The following is an 18,313-nucleotide window of genomic DNA, read 5'->3' as shown; positions in this document are numbered from 1 at the left end:
CGCTGTAGGCACCTAGAAAATCACCTTCATCTGAACTTCCTTTTCCCTCTCAGCGCTTCAGCGCTTGAAGATCCTCGACTACACTTAGAGCCAATTCAGCCGTTAAAAGAGATGCATTAATATTTACACTACAGTGAAACCGAAACACGTTCAACAAGAGCAACGTCTCACCAGTTACCACCTACATAATTTACTTTCGATTGCATTTCTGATAAGAACATTGCAGTCCAAGTGTTCTATCGGATGCGCCATTGTTTGTTTGTTTGTTTGTTAACAGTAATAGTAGACCCGCCAGTGTCAGGCATATCACCGGTCGTCTTCGTCTAGCTCATCTAGGGGTAGGCCCAGGAAACATGCTGTTTCGACGGGATGGGTCCAGAGGGAGATGTTAGATGAGTCGGTTTTAAGGGGCATGTGAAAAGGTGGTTAGTGTCGTGCGGGGTGCCTTCACATGCCGGACATATGTTTGATACGTCGGGGTCGATTCTGGATAGGTAGGAGTTTAACCTGCTACAATATCCAGAACGTAATTGTGCCAGTGTTACACGTGTCTCACGAGGAAGCTGGAGCTCTTCATCTGCTGTAGGTGGTGGTTGGACTCCGATTACGGCATTCACAGGACGGAAGCTTAAGAAGATGGCGACGGTCTCCCGGTGAATGTCGTTTATTGGCGTCTAAACACTGTTAGGTCCAGTAGATTGCGGTAGGGTCCAGTATCCCAACCGCAATCGGGTGCGCCATCTTTGATGTCGGTATGTAAACGCTGAATTACTTTGTCATTTACAAACCGATCGACTTCAACATACATGTTTTCGATACGTCAATTCAGTACAATTTCAACCATTAATCGCTTTACATCGAAACAACGCGAAATCGACACTATAAAACCCGAAGTGCTTGACAAGGTGATGACAAACGCAGAAAAAAAATCGCAGTTTTTGATTGCTAATAAAGGTGGCCACTTGATTGATATTGTATTCAAAAAATAGTTTTAATAAATTGTAAATAACCAAACCAAATAAAAATACCTCACTTATACAAATCAGTTGTTTTCTTTTTCAATGTTATTCAATGTTTTCATCCCGACATAAAAGATGGCGCACCCTGTACAACCATAAATACCAAGAGTGGGATCGAGACTCCATTGACCTCACCCAGAAATTCCCACAATATCCTACAGCATTTCTCCAAAATTTCAAATACTTAATGTATTTAAAGTAGAAGTAAGAGGCAAAATGTATTTGGTACTAAGGTTCTTTATTTTTTAATATTATTATAGGTATTATATTTTATATTATCAAAAATGAAATTCTAGCTGTGGAATGAAAATTCTGGCTTCTTGCAGTTAACCTGCTCATACACCTGTGTTCACTATAATAGCAGCGCGACATGTCGCAATGATTTGGCTATTTATTTAATTTTTGTTTTCTACAAAAATATAGTTTATGTTATAACAAAAACCATGTAACTCAATGTTGCAAACTTTGGAGAAAACTTTAAAAAATTAAACATGTGTTAAAGTGTTAAAAATTATTCCACTGCCTGTCTATCCGTGCTTTCATGTCCGCAGCGATGTCATTGTATACCGTATCTAAGGGTTTCAATATGTCGTTTTCTTGTTCGAATTGTATGTAAACAGCGCTTTTTGCAATGTCCGCGTACCCAATAGATGTATAATCGTCTGTCTGTGGCTAGTCTTTCTATGGCTTCATTAATGCCTCTGTAATGCAGAATGCACCAAGACTTTGAATACTTTCCATAGGCGTTTTGTGTGTCGTTTTTCTCAATGCAGTCCACCACACTAGACCACCATAAATATTGGCTTTACTACAGCTGAGTAGCACCAATACATTATTGAAGGAGATAGACCCCATGTAACTCCCACCATTCTTTTACATGCATATAGTGCGTTATTAGTGTCTCCTCTCCACTATATGGTGCATCCATGATAGTTTGCTATCCAAAATTAGTCCAAGGTAAGTTGCGTGGTATTTAAGAGCCAGTTCTGCGCCGTGTAGCTTCGGGGGGTGCAAATTCGGGATCTTGTACCTTCTAGTAAAAAGTATCATACCCGTTTTATCGGCGTTTACCGCCAAGCCGGTCTTAGTTGTCCATTGATGCACTGTTGCGAGTGTATTATTCATTATGTCGTTGACGGTATCTAGGTATTTGCCTGATACTACTATGGCTATGTCAGATTCCGTGCCTTCAAATTTCGTTAATAGATCATTAGCTGCGAATAACCAGAGAAGTGGCGATAGGACGCAACCTTGTGGCGTACCGTCACTTGCTAGTTTAGTGAGTTTGGCTTCGTTCCATTCCGCACGTATCATTCTACAACCTAAAAGGTTCCTTATCCACGAATAAACAGCGAGTTCTGTATTTATTGTATCTAAGCCCCTTAAATGGTTTCCCTCGACACATTGTTGAATGCACCACTAATGTCTAGAAATACTCCTAAAGCGTATTCCTTGTACTCTAGAGCTTTCTCTATAACTAACACTAGTGAATGTAACACAAACTTTGTGGATCTGACTTTAGTATATGCGTGTTGTGCTTTAGACATAAAGTCTGACATTCTATTTTCTCTAATATGGGCGTCGAGGATTTTCAGAAGCGTTTTCAGGAGTAATGAGGTCAAACTGATTGGCCTACATTCCTTTGAGAGTATGGGGTTGCTTTCGGTATAAACACAACCCTTGCTTCTTTTCAGAGTATTGGCACATAGTTAAACCTCTGGTATCCTGTGTATATCGCTTTTAGCCATGGTACCAACAGATTGCCCATGCTTTGAAGCATGTGATGTAAATGGGTCAAAAGTGCTTATTGCTCACTAAATTTTTTGCATTGTGTTAATGTCTTTCGGGATGTTTACTACGTTATTTCTTACGGGCTTCTACCTTAGTAGTCTACGCATCCTGGACAATGCGTACTGACTAGATCTTGCAGTGATTCTTCACAACTGTCAGTCCAGTCTCCATTGGATTTACGTATTAAGTTAGGCATAGTAGGGTGTTTTGATAACAGTTTCCTGAGCCTAGCCGCTTCGTTTGTACTTTCTACACTGCCACAGAAGTCTTTCCATGGCTCTCTTGGCTCTACGCACCTCTTTCTTGTATGCTCGTCGTAGATCATTATACTCTTCCCAGCAGGATTCATTATCGGCTACTCGAGCCAGAAGAATTCTATTACGCTGCCCCATTTCGACCCCCCTTTTTGAATGTTATTTTGAATTGTATGTATTTGTGGTCGGAGAAAAATGGCATTTTTATTACTCTCCAATCCTCCACAATCGTAGAATTATTCGTAAAGAGAGTTAGGTCCAGAAAATGTTTGGAGATGGGTCCAATAATTTTAGGGTCCTCACCCCGGTTTGCATTGTTAGGCTAGTTTGTAAAATAAAGTTAAGTATGTACTCACCTCTATGGAGCTCTCCCAGAGAGAGTGATAAGAGTTAACATCGGAGCCTATAACTAGAGCAGGCTTCCGTCGCTCAACTTCCTTAACCAGCCTACGAAGCTCATCCGGCGGTGCTTCCCTCTCGCGTTACATATAGCAGGAGCCAAGAAGTAGTATTTCAATCCTGCATCCCTAAATAGTCACCACTGTCAGATCATCTGTGGAGAGATTGGTATTAAAGTAGGGACATACACTCTTCTTAACAAGTATTACTGTAAGTTTTGTAGTTTGGTCAGTCCAGTCCAGATACCACGTTTCTCGAACCAATCCATGGTTCCTGGACTAGAACCACGTCGTAGTTGACCCCCCTAAATTATGAAGTGCAACATTTTCATTTTTTCTCGAAGTCCGGCTGGCCCCTGCTGTGGGCTGTTTGCCACCGAACTTGTTGTCCGGAACCTTCGTATCCACGAATCAAATCGTCGAGTATTGTTTAGTTTTCAAGAGCACGTTGTTCACCCGACCAGTGTATCATGTCTTTGATATAAAGTGACTGGTTCATCAATATGTGGCCTACATCGTCATCGCGCTGAATCTGGCCTTTCTCGATCATTCAAACTTTGTTGAATTCATTGATTTGATTTGTGTCAAATAGCTCGTCTTCTAACACACCATAAGTAAATCGTTTACATAGAGGATTATCAAACAAATACTATATTTTATATCCTGCACTGAGTGAATCCAATTTCAAGTAGCGCTGCATTCAACTTAGAGTTCCACTGTATTTATTGCACTACCCCCATTTCTGCCGAAATTACTTTTAGGAAGCACTTCAAGTATTACGAAAATACTTTTACGTGAAAAAAATTGTACAGAAAATTCGCTATCCTGTGACCCTCTATGCTTGCTTATAACTGTGACAGTATGAATATTATATATTGTATAATTTCTACACTCTATTTATTTAAAAGTATTCGGCTGCTGCATGTTAATATGTTTTTTTTTACTCTGGTGCCTCCTGAACGTACCGTGTAGGCACCTAGAAAACCACCTTCATAATCCGACCTTCCCTTTCCCTCTCAGCGCTTCAGTGCTTGAAGATCCTCGACTACACTTAGAGCCTATTCAGCCGTTAAAAGAGATGCATTAATATTTACACTACTGTGAAACCGAAACACGTTTAACAAGAGCAACGTCTCACCAGTTACCACCTACATAATTTACTTTACATTGCATTTCCGATCAGAACATTGTAGTCAAAGTGTTCTACAGGGTGCACCATGTTTTATGTCGGTATGTAAACGCTGAATAACTTTGTCATTTACCAACCGATCGACTTCAACATACATGTTTTCGATACCTCAATTCAGTACAGTTTCAACCATTAATCGCTTTACACCGAAACAACGCGAAATCGACGCTATAAAACCCGAAATGCTTGACAAGGTGATGACAAACGCAGAAAGAGATCGCAGCTTGTGATTGCTAATAAAGGTGGCCACTTAATTGAAATTGTATTAAAAAAATAGTTTTACTAAATTGTAAATAACCAAACCAAATAAAAATACCTCACTTATACAAATCAGTTGTTTTCTTTTTCAAAGTTTTTGAATGTTTTCATGCCGACATAAAAGATGGCGCACCCTGTACAGCCATAAATACCAAGATTGGGAGCGATACACCATTGACATCACCCAGAAATTCCCACAATATCCTACAGCATTTCTCCAAAACTCCAAATTCTTAATATACTTAAAGTAGAAGTAAGATTGAGGCAAAATGTATTTGGTACTAAGGTTCTTTATTTTTTAATCTTATTATATATATTATATTTTATATTATCAAAACTGTGAAAATATGTAAAATTTGTAGCAAATTCTAGCTGTGGAATGAAAAGTCTGGCTTCTTTCAGTATTCCTGCACATACACCTGTGTTCACTATAATAGCAGAGCGACTATCGCAATGTTTTGACTATTTATTTAATTTTTTTTTACAAATATATTGTTAAGTTATAAAAAAAACATGTAAGTCAATGTTGCAAACTTTGTAGAAAGCTTTAAAAAATTAAACAAGTATTCATCAAAATTTCAAACTTTCAATAAATAATCCTGGATGTGCAGTTTTGTAACGCGTTTCCTTTTGGTATAGAATTGTGCCACTCTAAAATGACTCGAAATTCGCGTTGATTTTTCATAGTTTTTTTTTTTTGAAGTAAAACTTTTTAGGCGTCGATGGACGAGCGAGAATGGAGAGAAAAACTTCAAGGCCATGAGATATAACGTAGAGGAAAAGGAGAGAGAGCTATACCTTGTATATATTTGATGATGAGTTTTTGTTGTACAGTACAGTAGTTGGAACTGTTCGGCGCCGCCGCGACTATTTCAGACTGTTCAGCACTATGGCAACTAGAATGATGGCCACTACGGCTGGGCCTATTTATGCATTTTGTTCTTGTAGTCGCTAGGCTTAGAATTTTTGTTTTGGAAACATACGCATGTAGAGGCATAAAGTGAGTGTGTGTGGTTATATGTACATACATACATATATATACGAATATGCATTGTTTTGCTTAGACTGGAAGCATCTACGTACATACCTTGTAGCAACATATGTATTCGTATATGTATACATACATACGAATATGTAAACGCATAAGGTTTAGATGAGATTTTTGCATACATACATATATCAGATATATGTTTGCATATGTTTGTCTATTTGCTCTTGATCTTTTTTGTAAATTTTGTCTATTTGTATTCTCTGCAAATGTTGTCAATTTATTTAGATAAATGTTCTTTCTGTCTCTCTCTCTCATTCTCTCTCGGGTCTCTCTCTCTTTCTTTGCCTGCCTTGAAAAATTCACTTCTGTTATGTATACTACGCTACACGCACTTTTGTTGTTGATGGTGTTAGGCATTTCTTCCATATATCGAGAGCTCCAACTTTTTTCATGTATTATACATATTATCGCCGCGACAATGAATTGTCAAAACGGCTTAAACAAAACTTTTTTAAAAACTCAAAAAAAACTCAAAAGTTTGAAAGTTTGCTGAAAATGTGTTGAATTTTTTTTAATTTTGTACAAAGTTTAAAACGTTAATTTACATGATTTTGTTGTAGTATAAGATACATTTTTATAAAAATAAATTTTCCGAATTTTTAATATGTAGCGCTTCTTTTATTGTAATTTGCAATTTTCCTGATAAAGAAAACCAAAATTAGTTAGGAGTAATTAGGTTAGGATAGGTTGACCATAGACCTATTGGTCCTTAGTGGTACCAGATGGAGCTCTACCCTTACGTTTCCTTGTAGTAGACTTCTTGTTATAAGCCTGCGTCCTTTGCGAATCTAAGTTAGCTCTGAAGCTCTAACCCCGAGAGACATTCTAACCTCTCACATTGCAGGGCTCCTAAACATTTCATTCGGGATCTAGCTAATGGAGATCAAGAACATAGAAGATGTTCAAGAGTTTCCCTCTCTTATAGTTCATTGCAAAGTCTGCAGCTATCATTGTTTGTAATTGCCATCTTGTATGCGTGTGCCGCTAACATATTGTGGTATCTACGATAGTTCTGCTTTCCCTTTTAGACAAGGCTAGTACGAATCTGGCGAATTTATGTACATTCAGTGTACACATGATTTTCGCAGTTTTACAAGTGGCTAAATTATTCCACCGCCTGTCTATCCGTGTTTTCAAGTCCGCAGCGATGTCATTGTATACCGTATTTAAGGGTTTCAGTATGTCGTTTTCAGGTTCGAATTGTATTTAAACAGCGCTTTTTGCAATCTCATCTATAATTTCGTTTCCTGCAATGCCCTTGTGTCCGGGTATCCAATAGATGTATAACCGTCTGTCTGCGGCTAGGCTCTCTATGGCTTCCCTGGTCCTAAGAACGGTTTTAGATGAAATTTCATATAAGTTTATTGCCTTTATTGCTGCTTGTCTGTCAACGTTATATTTATGTTGGAGTTGCTCGATGGGGGGTTTAGGAATAACAAGGGATATTCGTCGGTACTTTGATCTTCTCATGGTGATTGGATGGCCACCAATTTCACCGTAAAGCGGATGGATGGCTAGCGAATCCCCATATGAAGCTTCTCTCTTAGATCGTGTTGAGGTGGTGATATGGGGGTCAAACCACCACTTAAACCTCATCACCACGACAAGATGAGGCTAGGACTAATTATATATAAGTTGATCTAAATGAATGGCAAAGAAATATATACATAAATATCTACGTACAAATGGTATATTAAACAAACATCATGTTTTAGAAAGTTTTCCAAAATGATGTCCCACATTTTAAAACTAAAAACAATAACACTAATAGTTATTAAATAATGAACAAATAATAATATGATCGATACGTGGAATAAATGGAACGCATGTTATGTTTGAAATGGCGTACAATCGGGATTAATTATGTTGATGAAAGACGGCATACGAAGATATTTCGCACCTGCGCTTATGGCGTTTTCCTGGTTACTGACGTCCAAGGCATATAGAGAAATGCTATTATAAATATATAGGTAGTATAGACGATTGTATTCATTTTGACGTGATAACGTCTTATAAGTCGATTTAACAGGCTGCACGCACGAAAAAATGTGTCGTTACCTTGCTCATTTAGCGTTACCTTGCTCATTTGTCGTTACCTTGCTCATTTGCAACTGCAAGCGAAAGCGCGGAACGAACGACAAAGCAAACAAAGCAAACGAAAGGCAACGTTCGACATCTTGCTCTCTCCTACTTAAGTGAGGGTATATATGCATGTATATGCGCATATGTACATATATAAATTCACGTATTTTTATTTGCATATGCCTTCTTATTGATTATTATTAATTTGATTTACTTGAAGAATTTCAAATAAGACCAAGTTTGTTAATAATACCTGTTGTTTTAATGTTATTATTATAAATTTTTTTATTATATATGAAGGAAAAAATGTATGGTAATACCTATTTACCACATACCTTATAAGATATGTTGTATACTAATATATGTATATAAACATGCATATACATATACAATTTCGCGAAATTTTCAAAAAGAACAAATCTATATGTAAAGATGCATACAAATCATATGGACATATCAAATATACGAATCTATTCCGTACGCAAGCAAATGTAAGCTAATGTGCTTGAACTGCAAGCGAGAGCGCGGAACGAACGACAAAGAGCACAATCGGCCCCCGCGTTCGGCAACGTTCGACATCTGGCTCTGTCCTACTTGAGTGATATGTATGTATATGCGCATTTGTATATAAATTGACATACTTATATTTGCATATGCCTTCTTCCTGTGTGCATGGTAATGAACCATTTCTCTGTTGAGAATAGGACGATGATAGGAAAAGTAGGAAATGAAAGGGAGTGTTTCGAGTGTAAAGTGTCTTGAAAAAGGCAAATCGATGATGGTGCCTCTTAGTGTTGTTGACTTATTAACGTCTGATGCACAATCGAAATTGAAGATATCTCTCATGAATTTGATAAATGTTTCGTCATTTTTCATGTTTGTGTAAATATACTCGACCTATTCCATTCCAATTCCATTTACCACCTCCTCTATATCCATACAAAATATCTATCAAACAAATAAAATTAAAATTTTGTTTTGAAAATTGCAACCATTCCATCAATATTTTCTTATGACGTTGTCACGTTAAACTATCGTCAGTAAACCGACTTTACAGACAACCTCTTTTTTTAGATAAAGAGGCATAACTTCTTTTAATATACCACATTTTATTTTTATTGCAAAAAAGCAACACAGCTTAAAGTAATACTCTTCATGCGCAACGAAACTAATCAGTCATTCTTAAGCACATTGTCACAACTAAAAATAGTACTATTTAGTTGATGCTGCGCAAGCGAAGCGGGACGCAATTAACAAAAAACAAACATAACGGTACTTTTCCTGTTAAAGAAGACAGTCATTACAAAAAACTTCTTGGCTAGTAAGAGATGTGTACTGAGAGATAATTTATGGGAAAAATCGATATACTGCTACACGTGAAAATAGCTGCCAAAAATTACATTTGTGTGGGAGCACTTCTCGAGTTTTAACAACACCGCATTCATACAGGGCAACTTATACATATGTATTACGCCTCAACAAGTTGGAGACGAATTGAGAATCATAAATCGGAAAAAATCATAGAAAATAAAACATAATGCTCAACTCATGAAGAACAAAGAAATATTTGAATAGTTATTATAAGTTATCGCCAAAACCCAGTGGAGTTTGCTGCAACAAGTAAGCAAAAACAGCAACAACAACTTATAATATTATGTTACTGCTATTCGCGGATTTTGACAAAAATAAGGAAACTAAATATATCGTCAAGTGTGTAGAAATGAAAAGATTATTTTCAAATAAAACATTATGACAACTGCTCATAAAATCTATCTATAGATTATTAGTGTCATAGATTGTTCGTAAAAACCCAGCAGAGCTCAATTTGAAGAGTTAGTAGCAAAACTAAAAAAGCATGTATATTCCAAGAAAGACATTTTGCTAATATGTACAACACCATTTTCTTGCAACATATCAATGTGAATAGCAAATTGAAGCAAATTTTTTGGCATGTCTCTAGCGTGACATAAATTATTGTGCATTTGTGTCGCAGGTCAGTGCAATGCTCTCATTTCTAACATTCTTCTTCAAGCTCAATTCATTAGAAGAATCCGAGATAAGACAATCCGCGAACAGCTCATTCAGTCAGAATATTTGAGAAATTTTTTTGGAAAAAACACTATATTTAGAAGCACTCAACATACATAGATAGCCGTGAACTCAATGCAAAATTACAAAGTACTATAAATGATGTCAACAAAGTACTCGCAGGTATAAATCGTAGTAGAAGGCCGCCGATACATTCAATAATAATCAAATATAAACTTGATGCAAATAGGTATCAGAAACTTATGCACGCGCAGCGGAAGAGAGAATCACAAAACAAAGGAATGTCGCGCAAAGCGACATAACCTCAAATGTAAGTCATGTGGTAAAAAAGGGCATGTTCTGTTCGACAAGTATGCCTAAAGTTTAATAAATACTTCAAGCAACAATTACTCATGTTATAAAACTGATGATTACCAATCTGCATTGCAATAAAAACGATAATTTCAAAAATGATATTGGTATTACATAATTAAGTAAGTTCGTGTGTAATTCCACGAAATGAATTCGAAGAGTTTTACATTAAAAGCAAACTGGATGAGTTTAACATTAAAAGAAAACTACAACCTTATTCAATAGCATTTCGTTCATACATAAAGCCCATCGGAGTCCCAGATGGCAAAGTAAATGCCGAAGTGAAATATGTATATGAATTGTTGTTAAGCAGAAGCTTTAACAAGTAGACAATCTTATATCATTGAGCTACCAACAAGATAAATGCCTATCAAATGGGAAATTTGTATCTTTTGAGACCGCTTTATTTAAGTAACTGATAAAAGATCAAAAGGAGAAAAATTGCATTTCAATGGAATCAAACCATGTGTATGGAAGGAAGGAAAGATGTTCTCTCATTATTGGCAGAAAATAATCGTTCGGCATGCGCCAATAAATGACACCGTCCAAAGAAATTGCTTGCCCTCGAAAAAATGTGAACCAATTCTTTCATTGCTTACCAATGCATACGAAACCGTCACTTTGAGATAGGGAAGTTGCTGTTTATGTTTCAATAGTAGTTTATGTCATTTAAGTGGTCAATAATATCAATATTTTTTTGACAATAGTTTTTGGAAGTCCAAGAGCAGCCGCTCTCTTGCGTACGGACGGACATGGATTATTAAAAGCTTGTAGCCTCGAGTGCAACATTTTAATTTTTTCTCGAAGTCCGGCTGGGCCCCTGCTGTGGGCTGCTTGCCACCGAACTTGTTGTCCGGAACCTTCGTATCCACGAATCAAATCTTCATTTCGGGCATCACGTAAACGTCGTCGAGTATTGTTTAGTTTTCAAGAGCACGTTGTTCACCCGACCAGTGCAGTTTCATGACTAAATAAGCCGCACGATTAACGAAGATAACGCGGTCCCCTCCCTGCTCATACGCCTAGCGGTTAAGGAGAAACTTTAATATTCACATTAACTCGCCCATTGATGACTGGCCGTTGGATTACTTTTAGGAAACACTTCAAGTATTACGAAAATACTTTTACGTGAAAAAAATTGTGCAGAAAATTCGCTATCCTATGACCCTCTATGCTTGTTTCTAACTGTGACAGTATGAATATTATATATATATAATTTCTACAATCTATTTATGTAAAAGTATTCGGCTGCTGCATGTTAATATGATTTTTGTTTCACTCTGCTGCCTCCTGAACGTACCGTGTAGGCACCTAGAAAACCACCTCCATAATCCGAACTTCCTTTCCCTCTCAGCGCTTCAGCGCTTGAAGATCCTCGACTACACTTAGAGCCGATTCAGCCGTTAAAAGAGATGCATTAATATTTACACTACAGTGAAACCGAAACACGTTTAACAAGAGCAACGTCTCACCAGTTACCACCTACATAATTTACTTTCCATTGCATTTCCGATCAGAACATTGTAGTCAAAGTGTTCTACAGGGTGCACCATGTTTTATGTCGGTATGTAAACGCTGAATAACTTTGTCATTTACCAACCGATCGACTTCAACATACATGTTTTCGATACCTCAATTCAGTACAATTTCAACCATTAATCGCTTTACACCGAAACAACGCGAAATGTACGCTAAACCCGCTAAAACCCGAAATGCTTGACAAGGTGATGACAAACGCAGAAAAGAGATCGCAGTTTGTGATTGCTAATAAAGGTGGCCACTTGATTGATATTGTATTAAAAAAATAGTTTTACTAAATTGTAAATAACCAAACCAAATAAAAATACCTCACTTATACAAATCAGTTGTTTTCTTTTCCAAAGTTATTCAATGTTTTCATGCCGACATAAAAGATGGCGCTCCCTGTACAGCCATAAATACCAAGATTGGGATCGATACACCATTGACATCACCCAGAAATTCCCACAATATCCTACAGCATTTCTCCAAAACTCCAAATTCTTAATATACTTAAAGTAGAAGTAAGATTGAGGCAAAATGTATTTGGTACTAAGGTTCTTTATTTTTTAATCTTATTATATATATTATATTTTCTATTATCAAAACTGTGAAAATATGTAAAATTTGTAGCAAATTCTAGCTGTGGAATGAAAAGTCTGGCTTCTTGCAGTTTACCTGCACATACACCTGTGTTCACTATAATAGCAGAGCGACTATCGCAATGTTTTGACTATTTATTTAATTTTTTTTTACAAATATATTGTTAAGTTATAAAAAAAACATGTAAGTCAATGTTGCAAACTTTGTAGAAAGCTTTAAAAAATTAAACAAGTATTCATCAAAATTTCAAACTTTCAATAAATAATCCTGGATGTGCAGTTTTGTAACGCGTTTCCTTTTGGTATAAAATTGTGCCACTCTAAAGTGACTCGAAATTCGCTTTGATTTACATAGTTGTTTTTTTTTTTTGAAGTAAAACTTTTTAGGCGTCGATGGACGAGCGAGAATGGAGAGTAAAATTTCAAGGCCATGAGATATAACGTAGAGGAAAAGGAGAGAGAGAGCTATGCCTTGTATATATTTGATGATGAGTTTTCGTTGTACAGTACAGTAGTTGGAACTGTTCGGCGCCGCCGTGACTATTTCAGACGGTTTAGCACTATGGCAACTAGAATGATGGCCACTACGGCTGGGCCTGTTTATGCATTTTGTTCTTGTAGTCGCTAGGCTTAGAATTTTTGTTTTGGAAACATACGCATGTAGAGGCATAAAGTGAGTGTGTGTGGTTATATGTACATACATATATATATGTACGAATATGCATTGTTTGGTTAGACTAGATACATCTACGTACATACATTGTCCCAACATATGTATTCATATGTGTATACATACATATGTATATGTGAACGCATAAGGTCAAGATGAGATTTTTGCATACATACATATATTAGATATATGTTTGCATATGATTGTCTATTTGCTCTTGATCTTTTTTGTAAATTTTGTCTATTTGTATTCTCTGCAAATGTTGTCAATTTATTTAGATAAATGTTCTTTCTGTCTCTCTCTCTAATTCTCTCTCGGGTCTCTCTCTCTTTCTTTGCCTGCTTTGAAAGTTTCACTTCTGTTACGTATACTACGCTACGCGCACTTTTTTTTGTTGATGGTGTTAGACATTTTCTTCGATACTACGAATGCTCTAAATTTTTTAATGTATTATACATATTATCGCCGCGACAATTAATTGTGAAAACGGCTTAAACACAACTTTTTTAAAAACTCATTCAAAAGTTTGAAATTTTGCTGAAAATGTGTTGAATTTTTTTTAATTTTGTACAAAGTTTAAATCTTTAATTTACATGATTTTGTTGTAGTATAAAATACATTTTTATAAAAATAAAATAAAAATAAGTTTTTCGAATTTTTGATATGTAGCGCTTCTTTTATTGTAATTTGCAATTTTCCTGATAAAGAAAACCAAAATTAGTTAGGAGTAATTAGGTTAGGGTAGGTAAGTCTGCAGTTATCATTGTTTGTAATTGTCATCTTGTATGCGTGTGCCGCTAACATATTGTGGTACCTACGATAGTTCTGCTTTCCTTTCTAGACAAGGCTAGTACGAATCTGGCGTATTTATGTACATCCTGTGTACACATGATTTTCACGGTTTTACAAGTGGCTAAATTATTCCACCGTATGACAACGATGTCATTGTATACCGTATTTAAGGGTTTCAGTATGTCGTTTTCTTGTTCAAATTGTATTTAAACAGCGCTTTTTGCAATCTCAATCTCTATCCTGCAATGCCCTTGTGTCCGGGTACCCAATATATGTATAACCGTCTGTCTGCGGCTAGTCTCTCTATGGATTCCCTGGTCCTAAGAACGGTTTTAGATGAAATTTCATATAAGTTTATTGCCTTTATTGCTGCTTGTCTGTCAACGTTATATTTATGTTGGAGTTGCTCGATGGGGGGTTTAGGAATAACAAGGGATATTCGTCGGTACTTTGATATTCTCATGGTGATTGGATGGCCACCAATTTCACCGTAAAGCGGATGGATGGCTAGCGAATCCCCATATGAAGCTTCTCTCTTAGATCGTGTTGAGTTGGTCCCCTTGATATGGGGGTCAAACCACCACTTAACCCTCATCACCACGACAAGATGAGGTTAGGACTAATTATATATAAGTAGATCTAATAAAATGAATGGCAAAGAAATATATACATAAATATCTATGTACAAATGGTATATTAAACAAAAATCATGTTTTAGTAAGTTTTCCAAAATGATGTCCCACATTTTAAAACTAAAAACAATAACACTAATAGTTATTAAATAATGAACAAATAATAATATGATCGATACGTGGAATAAATGGAACGCATGTTATGTTTGAAATGGCGTACAATCGGGATTAATTATGTTGATGAAAGACGGCATACGAAGATTTTTCACACCGGCTCTTATGGCGTTTTCCTGGTTACTGACGTCTAAGGCATATAGAGAAATGCTATTATAAATATATAGGTACTATAGACTATTGTATTCACTTTTTTTAGATAAAGAGGCATAACTTCTTTTAATATACCACATTTTATTTTTATTGCAAAAAAAGCAACACAGCTTAAAGTTATACTCTTCATGCGCAACGAAACTAATTAGTCATTCTTAAGCAGATTGACACAACTAAAAATAGTACTATTTAGTTGATGCTGCGCAAGCGAAGCGGGACGCAATTAACAAAAAACAAACATAACGGTACTTTTCCTGTTAAAGAAGATAGTCATTACAAAAAACTTCTTGGCTAGTAAGAGATGTGTACTGAGAGATAATTTATGGGAAAAATCGATATACTGCTACACGTGAAAATAGCTGCCAAAAATTACATTTGTGTGGGAGCACTTCTCGAGTTTTAACAACACCGCATTCATACAGGGCAACTTATACATATGTATTACGCCTCAACAAGTTGGAGACGAATTGAGAATCATAAATCGGAAAAAATCATAGAAAATAAAACATAATGCTCAACTCATGAAGAACAAAGAAATATTTGAATAGTTATTATAAGTTTTCGCCAAAACCCAGTGGAGTTTGCTGCAACAAGTAAGCAAAAGCAGCAACAACAACTTATAATATTATGTTACTGCTATTCGCGGATTTTGACAAAAATAAGGAAACTAAATATATCGTCAAGTGTGTAGAAATGAAAAGATTATTTTCAAATAAAACATTATGACAACTGCTCATAAAATCTATCTATAGATTATTAGTGTCATAGATTGTTCGTAAAAACCCAGCAGAGCTCAATTTGAAGAGTTAGTAGCAAAACTAAAAAAGCATGTATATTCCAAGAAAGACATTTTGCTAATATGTACAACACCATTTTCTTGCAACATATCAATGTGAATAGCAAATTGAAGCAAATTTTTTGGCATGTCTCTAGCGTGACATAAATTATTGTGCATTTGTGTCGCAGGTCAGTGCAATGCTCTCATTTCTAACATTCTTCTTCAAGCTCAATTCATTAGAAGAATCCGAGATAAGACAATCCGCGAACAGCTCATTCAGTCAGAATATTTGAGAAATTTTTTTGGAAAAAACACTATATTTAGAAGCACTCAACATACATAGATAGCCGTGAACTCAATGCAAAATTACAAAGTACTATAAATGATGTCAACAAAGTACTCGCAGGTATAAATCGTAGTAGAAGGCCGCCGATACATTCAATAATAATCAAATATAAACTTGATGCAAATAGGTATCGGAAACTTATGCACACGCAGCGGAAGAGAGAATCACAAAACAAAGGAATGTCACGCAAAGCGACATAACCTCAAATGTAAGTCATGTGGTAAAAAAGGGCATGTTCTGTTCGACAAGTATGCCTAAAGTTTAATAAATACTTCAAGCAACAATTACTCATGTTATAAAACTGATGATTACCAATCTGCATTGCAATAAAAACGATAATTTCAAAAATGATATTGGTATTACTTAATGAAGTAAGTTCGTGTGTAATTCCACGAAATGAATTCGAAGAGTTTTACATTAAAAGCAAACTGGATGAGTTTAACATTAAAAGAAAACTACAACCTTATTCAATAGCATTTCGTTCATACATAAAGCCCATCGGAGTCCCAGATGGCAAAGTAAATGCTGAAGTGAAATATGTATATGAATTGTTGTTAAGCAGAAGCTTTAACAAGTAGACAATCTTATATCATTGAGCTACCAACAAGATAAATGCCTATCAAATGGGAAATTTGTATCTTTTGAGACCGCTTTATTTAAGTAACTGATAAATGTTCAAAAGAAGAAAAATTGCATTTCAATGGAATCTAACCATGTGTATGGAAGGAAGGAAAGATGTTCTCTCATTATTGGCAGAAATTAATCGTTCGGCATGCGCCAATAAATGACACCGTCCAAAGAAATTGCTTGCCCTCGAAAAAATGTGAACCAATTCTTCCATTGCTTACCAATGCATACGAAACCGTCACTTTGAGATAGGGAAGTTGCTGTTTATGTTTCAATAGTAGTTTATGTCATTTAAGTGGTCAATAATATCAATATTTTTTTGACAATAGTTTTTGGAAGTCCAAGAGCAGCCGCTCTCTTGCGTACGGACGGACATGGATTATTAAAAGCTTGTAGCCTCGAGTGCAACATTTTAATTTTTTCTCGAAGTCCGGCTGGGCCCCTGCTGTGGGCTGCTTGCCACCGAACTTGTTGTCCGGAACCTTCGTATCCACGAATCAAATCTTCATTTCGGGCATCACGTAAACGTCGTCGAGTATTGTTTAGTTTTCAAGAGCACGTTGTTCACCCGACCAGTGCAGTTTCGTCACTAAATAATCCGCAGGAATAACGAAGATAACGCGGTCCCCTCCCTGCTCATACGCCTAGCGGTTAAGGAGAAACCTTAATATTCACATTAACTCGCCCATTGCTGACTGGTCATTGGATTTTTTATCAAGCATCTTCCCTGTCATATGCTACGTGATATCCTGTGGATACTGGCGTCGCGGCGACTCTATGTTACTGCATGCTATGACGTTGTATCATGTCCTTGATATAAAGTGACTGGTTCATCAATATGTGGCCTACATCGTCATCGCGCTGAATCTGGCCCTTCTCGATGCATTCAAACTTTGTTAAAATCATTGATTTGATTTGTGTCAAATCGCTCGTCTTCTAACGCACCATAAGTAAATCGTTTACATAGAGGATTATCAAACAAATACTATATTTTATATCCTGCACTGAGTGAATCCAATTTCAAGTAGCCCTGCATTCAACTTAGAATTCCACTGTATTTATTGCACTACCCCCATTTCTGCCGAAATTACTTTTAGGAAACATTTCAAGTATTACGAAAATACTTTTACGTGAAAAAAATTGTACAGAAAATTCGCTATCCTGTGACCCTCTATGCTTGCTTATAACTGTGACAGTATGAATATTATATATTGTATAATTTCTACACTCTATTTATTTAAAAGTATTCGGCTGCTGCATGTTAATATGTTTTTTTTTTCACTCTGCTGCCTCCTGAACGTACCGTGTAGGCACCTAGAAAACCACCTCCATAATCCGAACTTCCTTTTCCCTCTCAGCGCTTCAGCGCTTGAAGATCCTCGACTACACTTAGAGCCGATTCAGCCGTTAAAAGAGATGCATTAATATTTACACTACAGTGAAACCGAAACACGTTTAACAAGAGCAACGTCTCACCAGTTACCACCTACATAATTTACTTTCCATTGCATTTCCGATCAGAACATTGTAGTCAAAGTGTTCTACAGGGTGCACCATGTTTTATGTCGGTATGTAAACG

The sequence above is a fragment of the Anastrepha ludens genome, chromosome X (assembly GCF_028408465.1).
Source record: "Anastrepha ludens isolate Willacy chromosome X, idAnaLude1.1, whole genome shotgun sequence".
Lineage (NCBI taxonomy): Eukaryota > Metazoa > Arthropoda > Insecta > Diptera > Tephritidae > Anastrepha > Anastrepha ludens.
This window is presented reverse-complemented; position numbering follows the sequence as displayed.